Below are 8,699 nucleotides of genomic sequence, written 5' to 3' on the forward strand. Positions count from 1 at the left end.
CGAAAGGTCAATGCGGTATCCAAGTTTGATGCATATCCGATGCCAAGGGTGGACGAATTAATTGACGCTGGACTTGACAAAAGGATACTGGCAAATACCCTTAGAGGAAAAGTCCAAGTGCAAAACAGCCTTTGCCACTCCCATGGGTTTATACCAGTTTGTGACAATGCCATTTGGACTGCATGGAGCCCCAGCCACATTTCAGAGACTCATGGATAAGGTACTGAGACCCCATAGGACTTATGCTGCAGCCTACCTAGATGACATTGTCATTTATAGTAAACACTGGCAGGCCCATCTAAATAGGCTGAAAGCGGTCCTCAAATCTCTAAGAGAGGCAGGGCTCACAGCCAACCCTAAGAAATGTGCCTTGGATAAAGCGGAACCAAAATACTTAGGGTATGCAGTGGGAGGTGGAAAAGTAAGGCCACTAGCCGACAAGGTAGTTGCCCTGAAAGAAGTTCCAACCCCCCAAACAAAAACGCAGGTACGCTCTCTGCTGGGTTTAGCAGGGTACTACAGGCGGTTCATCCCCAACTATTTGGAAGCGGCAGCCCCTTTAACGGACCTCACAAAAAGGTGTGCCCCTACACAAGTGGTATGGTCAAGGGATTGTCAGAGAGCCTTTGAAGACATAAAAAGGTGTCTATCAAAGGGTCCCGTCCTTAGAAGCCCGGACTTCAACAGCCCTTTTGCAGTGCAAATAGATGCATCAGAGATAGGGCTAGGGGCAGTGTTGTCAAAACAGTTTGAGGGAGTTGAACACCCTATCCTTTTCCTGAGTAGGAAATTGTTCCCGAGGGGAAAAAACTACTCAGTGATTGAGAAGGAGTGCCTCGCAGTAAAGTGGGCAATCGAGGCTTTGCGGCATTACCTGGCAGGAGTCCATTTTACTTTGGTGACGGACAATGCTCCACTGAAGTGGTTAAATAGTATGAAGGATCCCAATGCTAGATTGACTAGGTGGTATATGGCGCTCCAACCCTTCTCATTTGAGATTCAGCACAGGCCGGGAAAAGAGAACGCAAATGCTGACTTCTTTTCTGGAGAAAGGGTGGATGGTCGGGCTTCAGCCGTGCGTAGCCCCAGCCACACACTAACAGGGGAGGAATGTGACAGGGTAAATAAAAGCCACCAGCTATATGCCTGGCAGACCTATGTTTAGTCTGCAGTGCAGCAGTGACTAGGTTAACTTCAGCTGGGAACCTCAGGATAATTAGTTGGATCCCAGCTGCCTAATCAAGGTGTGTTAAAAACCCCAGGCTGTAGACACATGCTCCCTAGCTGTTCAGGAGAGAGGAGATTACTGATAGAAGGTCTGTCTATTGTATGCTATCTGAAGCAGGAAAATCCCCTGAAACTCTGGAGAGAGAACAGCTTGATACAAGGTCTGTTAGCAAAGTACATGGTTTATGAACTGTCTGTCTCCTGCATAGAAAAGAGTAGCTGCCTTATTTTTACGCTGTCTGCTAAAGAGAAACGGTTTTGTCTGCTGAAGAAAAAGACATTTTTCTTTTGTTTGCTGATGAAAAGCTATTTTTGTTTTGTGTGCTGTATAATTTAAAGCTAAATAAATAAGCCTTATCCAAAGGACCTCCGTGTGCAGTTGCATTTACCCTGCAACAAGTACCTTATGCAACCCTTCATGAGCCTGGGACTCCCACTCCAAAGGCAAGTTTAAGTCTCGCTGATTCTTTCGCAGTGTTTGAGGTAACCCTTACTAACTCAAAGTCTTCTGCTTCAAGGTCAGGTTTACCTCACTAATTTTCCTGCAGTACCTGATGTCCTTACTGATTCAAGGGCTCCCGCTCTTAAGATGGATTTACTGCTTACTGATCCCTGTGCAGTGCCTGGCATGTCCTTTCCTAAGTTCATGGCGTCCCCTTCAAAGACAAATGTACCCCTCTTGGACTTCCCTGCAGAGCTTGATGTTCCCTGTTCCTATTCTTGTAGTTTCAATTCGGAGGTGTGTACATGAAAGGATACTTATGAAAGCGTCTTGAGTGGTTTAGAGCAGCGGTGCGCAAACTGTGGGGCGCGCCCCTCAAGGGGGCGCAAGATTATGTAGGGGGGGCGCGGGCTGCTTGCAGGGAAACCTGGGGGCAGGCAGACCTGTGCACAGGCGGCCAGAAGCTCAGTGCTGCTGCTTCTATGTGTCTGTGTCTTGCAGAGGGGGCGGGGCTTCTCTCTGCCCACAGACAGCCCCTCCTTCTCTTCCTGCCTGCTTCCCGCACCAGTTTTCAGCAGCATGGGGGGTTGTGGGATCGGAGCATGTCGCCCCCCCAGGAGAAAGTGTGTGTGTATGTATTTGAGTGGGGGGGTTGAGTTTGTGTGTGTGGGGATTGAGTTTGTGTGTGGGGGGGGAGGGATTGTGTGTGTGGGGGGGATTGAGTGTGTGTGTGGGGGGATTGAGTGTGTGTGTGTGTGGGGGGGGGATTGTGTGTGTGTGTGGGGATTGAGTGTGTGTGTGGTGATTTGAGTGTGTGTGGGGATTGAGTTTGTGTGTGTGGGGGGGGGGGATTGTGTGTGTGTGTGGGGGGGGGGATTGTGTGTGGGGGGGATTGAGTGTGTGAGTGTGTGGGGATTGAGTATGTGGTGTGTGTGTGGGGGGGGGATTGAGTGTGTGTGTGTGTGGGGGGGGATTGAGTGATTGTGTGTGGTGATTGATTGAGTGTATGTGGTGAGTGTGTGTGTGTGTGTGTGTGGTGATTGATTGAGTGTATGTGGTGAGTGTGTGTATGTGGTGATTTGATTGATTGAGAGAGTGTGTGTTGTAATGCAGTGGTGCGCAAACTGGGGGGGCAATGAGGCGCAAGATTATTTAGGGGGGGCAGGCGGCGTGCGACGAAAACTGGGTGCGCGGGCCGGCAGACGCTGTGCGCGAGGGACGGCCAAGAAGATGTGCACAGGCGGGCAGCCGAAGATGTGTGCGGGTGGCTGAACAGGATAGTGCAGGTGGCGGCAACGTGATGGTGTGTGAGCGCACACGCAGGGGCTTCGGAGGTACGGGGAGGAGCACGCCCGAGCACGGGGAAGTCAAACGTCCCTCTCGGTGTCTGCCCTGCAATAGCGCTGTGTTCCTGCTCTCCTCCGCTGGCAACCTGCTTCGCTGCGATCCTCTGCAAGTGAAAGGGTAGGCTGCCACTATATCAATCATACTATGAATGTACAGAAATAATTAAAAAAAACTGTGAAAACACAACATTGAAAACGGGAAAAAATAAATAATACTGTAGGTAGGAGTTTGGATGACAATGGGGATAGCAAGACAAAAAGCATGAAGGGAAGGAAGAAAAAAAGGGGGGGGGGGAGAGGGAAGGGAGGAAGCAAAGAGGTAGATGAATGCCCCCCCAAAGGATTGCCGTTGTGCATGTATGCTCTCCCAAGCTTGGCGCTTGGGGAGACAAACAAAATTGACTTTGATGTGCGCTCAGCAGCAGTCAATACACACACACACACAGACACACACAGACACACACAGACACACACAGAAACACACACAAATAGCCCTGATCCACGCTTGCAAAATTATGCAGGACACCCTGTGCTCATGCTTGGAGAGTTGGTGATGTCACCGCTCTCAGCGGCAGCGTGGACGCAGCCTAACTTTGCAAGCGCGAGCTGTTGAAGTATGTAAGTATTTAAACATATTTGGATTTATATTGTACACCGTTTAATAAAGGTTTTTTTTCCATTGATTTTGATTACATCAGGCAGGGGGGGCCCGAGAAATTTTATGGATGAAAAGGGGGGCTCGGCATAAAAAGTTTGCTCACCCCTGGTTTAGTGACTAAACAGAGTGTACAAGAATCTGCAAGAAATAAATTCAGCTTTGACTGATCAGGGCAGTGAAGGAAATACGAAACTTCATGAACTAAAAAAGGAAAATAAACTATTTGTATAAGAAAAGTCAAGGATACAATTGGCACTGGAAGAAGCAGAGGGCACCTTGGAAAAGCAAAGAGGCAAATTCCAATGTTTCCAGTCAGAACTTTCTAAAATCAGAACAGACTGAAAGAAAGAAGAGAAGCATCCTAACACTTCAAAGATACTACAGAGCTCCTATCCAAGGAAGGCTGGAGAGAGAACATTATCTGCGTAAACCCTCCAACTGTCTTCATACAGGCTATCTACAGAGGGATGAAAGCTCCTCAGCTGTATCACAGGAATAAAGCAGCTTGCATTATTCAATCAATTTGGAGACTGCAACGACAAAGGGGGAAGTATGAACATTTGAAGAAATGTGTGATTATACTCCAGACAATGCCTGGGAGAATTCGTTGTCAAACTAGTGGAAGAGTAGTTTGAGCGAGAAATCCTCTGCAGGCTTAAAGAGGCCAAGCTTCTCACTAATTCCTTTGCAGAGCCTGATGTACCCATTTCTAATCCTAAAACTCCCGGGACAAGGACACAAGGACAAGGTTTCTGTTCACGGATCCTCTGGCACCCGTGTTGATTCATCCTGACACTCAACTGCCCCCAAGGTACTAGCCTCCTTCCAATGGCCAATCCAATGGCAGAGAACTATCTTGTCACTTCACCTGTCACTGATAATGGCTATGTGTTAATGGACTAGACCTTGATAAGAGGTTAGTATCTGAACCTTCCACTGGACACCCTCATTCACAAGGTGCTGTCTTTTGGCCGAACTCTATCTGTGGTGATTTGAGTAGTGGAGTTGCTCCACTGGAACTTTAGCTGAATGGTTCTCACCAACTCTCTTTGCTTCTTGTGTCATGCTCTGGTGCTCCTACTGAGAAATTTGCATCCATCTTTCGGCCTTCTGATGGGCTAATACAGCTTGTGCCTGGGTCCCAAGCCTTGCTGCCACTCTGCATGTCCAAGTGTTCAGATTTTCATTATAAACTGGTACCTAGGTGTGTACGTTCTTGCCTCAAGCCTGCCACCTATATCAGAGTGGCCCACGTTAAATCGGCCTTCCATAATGGACACCCTGCCAAATCTTGAGGATCGTCTGGAGGACATTTCATGAGAGGGTTCTGGATTGCACAGTTCGTAGTCATTCGTAGCCGGTTCAGGGTTGGAGAAGGCAGGGAAATCCAGAGGCAAGCCGGGGTCAGAGTTGGAGACGTCAGAGTAGTCGATGTCCAGGCTGGAGTTCGGCAACAGGGAATCAGGTACACACTGCTTCAGCGTAGCAGCTGAAGCGTGGAAATGGCCTCTGCGTGAGGAGTTGGAGCGGCCCAAAATAAGGTCTCTGCAAGGTGTGAATGCAGCAGGTCACAGGAACAAGGCAAGACTAGCACTGGGATCTAGCGCGTCAGCACAGGAGCAGACCTCTGCCAGGAGGGAATGCAGCAGGTCTCAGGAACAAGGCAAGACTAGCTCTGGGGATCCCGTGCTTCAGCACAGGAGCAGATCTCTGCCAGGAGGGAATGCAGCAGGTCTCAGGAACAAGGCTAAGGCAGGTGTGTTTGTGGCAAACACAGTTACATCCAAGTGAATCTTGGTTTATGCGCAGCAATGAGTCAAAGGTAGAGGCCAGTATAAGAAGGGCAGATAGCCAATCCCAAGACAGGGGTGTGTGGGAATTCCTCCAATGCCAGAGCAGAGAGACAGAGCTGTAGTGATTGCAAGCACAGGTGATAGTGCTAGCAAATCCAAGGGAAGGTTTGTCTGAGAGCTCACTAGCTCTGCAAAAGTGAGCTCCAGCCAACCCCAGGAATGGATTCCTCACAGTCGGGGACATTCCTGACTTATCTAATAGCTCTCGCTCATAGTCTCTATTCCCTTGCATGTCCACTGGTTGTGCTGCTCCTCCCACCTTCACTGGGATCCCCCTCGACTATTTCCTATTGGTTCTATTAGTAACCTCTCTGCACCTGTCTTTTTCACTGTTATTATAAGTTTCCTGTTTGTGTTTAGCACTTGCCTAAATGCCAGGACACCTGTTTAAACATCCCGGGTCACACATCTCAATGTAGCCACGGCTGGGTGTGGCTACTATTCTACCCTGTACGGACATATCAGTCCTTGTACCAGCAGGCAGTGTTGGGATCAATCATGGGTTTTAGGGAGGAGGTGCGATTAGGTCTGAGGTTGCCAATCCAGGGTTCAGACCTGGTACCCTCCCCCTGCTGTGCTTAAGGGGGTTGCATCCTAAATTATATGTAGCGCACTTTCCCCCACCCCCTGGGCAGGGCCGCTAAGAGGGGGGGACAAAGGATACTGACGTCCCGGGCCCCGTGAGTCAGGGGGCCTGGCCGCCCGGGCCTCTTGCGCGGCCGGGCGCCAGTTAACTAAACTTTTTTAAAAAAAACGTGCCGGGTCTCCTTATCGGCAGCGCCGGAAATCAGCAGCTGGCCTAAGCTTCCGGCGCGCCGGCATGAGAGGGAGGCCCGGCGCGTGCGGGAGCAGCCTCGTGGACAGGTGCCTGCCACCGGGCCCCCCTTACCTGCAGGACTGTAACACCCACTGCAACATCGGGCAACCCCCTGCAGTAGCCTCCCCAGCCTCATCCAGCCAGCTGCAACATCGCCCCTCCCTCCCCCCCTTACCTGCAGGACTGTAACACCACTATATGTATTGGGTAGGTGGAATAATTGTATGCATTTGGGGGCGGGGAGGTTGTATATATTTGAGGGGGTGGGGATTTTTTTTATGTATTTGGGGAGGGGGTGGGAAGTTTTTTGGTATATATCTTGTGGTGGGGGGAGGGAATGAGTAAGCGTGGGGTAATTGACAGAGGGAGAGGAGAGAGGGGGTGAGTGAGGAAAAGAGGGAGTAAGGCTGCGTCCTCGCTAGCGGTGAGTAGGTAGATATATGTAAGTCCCCGGTCAAGCGCGTGCACACACCCTCGCCCGCGATCGACCCTTATGTAAACAAAAAAGACTAACTTTCTAGAGCGCTCAACTACCCGCAATGCCCCACGCGCGCGCTGGCCTAAATGCCAGGACTAACCGGCGCTCATGCGTGGAGCGTTTTCCAAGCATGAGTGCGCTCAGTGCCAGCAGGGCCGCAGCCTTAGTGGGAAGCAGAGGAGAGAAATACATACAAGGCGGGAGAGTGAGATGGGGTGAGACAGAAGGGAGAGAAATACATGGGAAGGGGGGAGAAAGAGAGGGGGCTCGTCAGGTGTGAAATGGGTTCAATACCGCAAACATGGGGTGGGGGGGTGTGCCTGCTTTAAATGTTTGTCCCGGGCCCCACGATTTCTGTTGGTGGCCCTGCCCCTGGGAGATAAGGTGTGTGTGGTGCTTTCATTGTGGCTCACAGGAGGCCTGAATCTCCATCGCTGGGAGCCTGGGGTGTACCTGATTTGATAGGTGACAGCGCCTCCACCTGCGCGGGATCCTAACTATGTGGGATAACCCCAATGCAGGAACATATATGAATAATACACCACAATGTAGTAAAACAATAATACTTTACTATCAGCATATAACCTGGCATAACCATGAGCAACACATACAGTATCATAAACAGTACTAATGAGGTACAGCTATCCACCAAGCCACGCACGGCCGCAACACCACCTCCAAGGTACCTAGGGGCCCGTGAGCACCCTCCCAACCCAATGTATGGTACAGCACTGCCCAATTAGGTGTTGGTGAGTTGGTGCACTTTGTTGGGTACCTGCCGGGTGTGTCCACACCCAGGCGTGCTGAGGCTGTCTTGCAGATGATGGGATCCACTGATCTGGTTCCGTAACCCGTGAAGCCTCCGCATCCACGTTGGGTGGGTCCCGCGTGGATGTTACCACCTTTAGGAGTGTATGTGTAGTAGGTGTCTGGTCCCAGACCACCTGTGAATAGGAGACCACCGTGTCTTGTCTGTGTCCCTCACACTGGTACTACAGGGGCAGTGTCCCTATCTATGGGCCTGTCCCTGCAGCAACCACAAGCTGAGGGGAGTCGGTGCCTAGCTGGGGTCTAATAGGGGTATCTGGCCTAGTGCAGGAGTCACAGACCCCTGCACACACACAACCTACCCCTTCATTGTCCCAGCACCAACTGACTCACGGTTCCAGCGCGCCAAATGTATCTATTCCCTGCAGCAGGGAATCTTAGAGCCCTATTGGCTGCCATGGGTCAGATGACTAACAGCCACTGAGGATTGTAGTTCCCCATGTAAAGCCTATAGACAATGGCCGCCGCTCCTACACTTGTGCGCATGCGCAAAGCCCTCACTTGCCTGCAACACCGATCTGTAGTCCACCGCACATGCGCCGAGTGTTGCGCCTGTGCAATAGGAACAAGATGGCGGCACCCTAGCGTTCGGGCTGCCACGGAGCCTCCGGAGCACCAGAGCGCTCCCTGCATACTGCCCCCACCTTCCTGCCTAACCGTCAAGGCCGCCGCTGACTCCGACGGCGCCCGCACACACCGCAGTCCCTCCGACCACAGTGGAGATAAGGGAGAGGCAAAGGGGAGCCTAGAGGGGGACCTGGGCTACATTCTCCCTCTGGTGAAAATACCAATGACCCCGCTTGGGAACAGCGTAACATATAACATAACTCAAAAAAAACTTCCTCTCCAAGGTGGAAATAGCACAAGGAATCTCAAATGGGCAGCATATGTAAAGAAAAAGAAAGAAAAATAGTGCAACACAATTTAATTATAAAATACAATCGAACATACAGAACACCTACAAGCTCAAATTGAACCCCCAAAATACCCACAACATATATATAAGCATATAAGTTTCACAGAGGAGTGCTACTGAGCATGGCAATATAT

Source organism: Ascaphus truei, chromosome 2 (assembly GCF_040206685.1).
Source record: "Ascaphus truei isolate aAscTru1 chromosome 2, aAscTru1.hap1, whole genome shotgun sequence".
Classification (NCBI taxonomy): domain Eukaryota; kingdom Metazoa; phylum Chordata; class Amphibia; order Anura; family Ascaphidae; genus Ascaphus; species Ascaphus truei.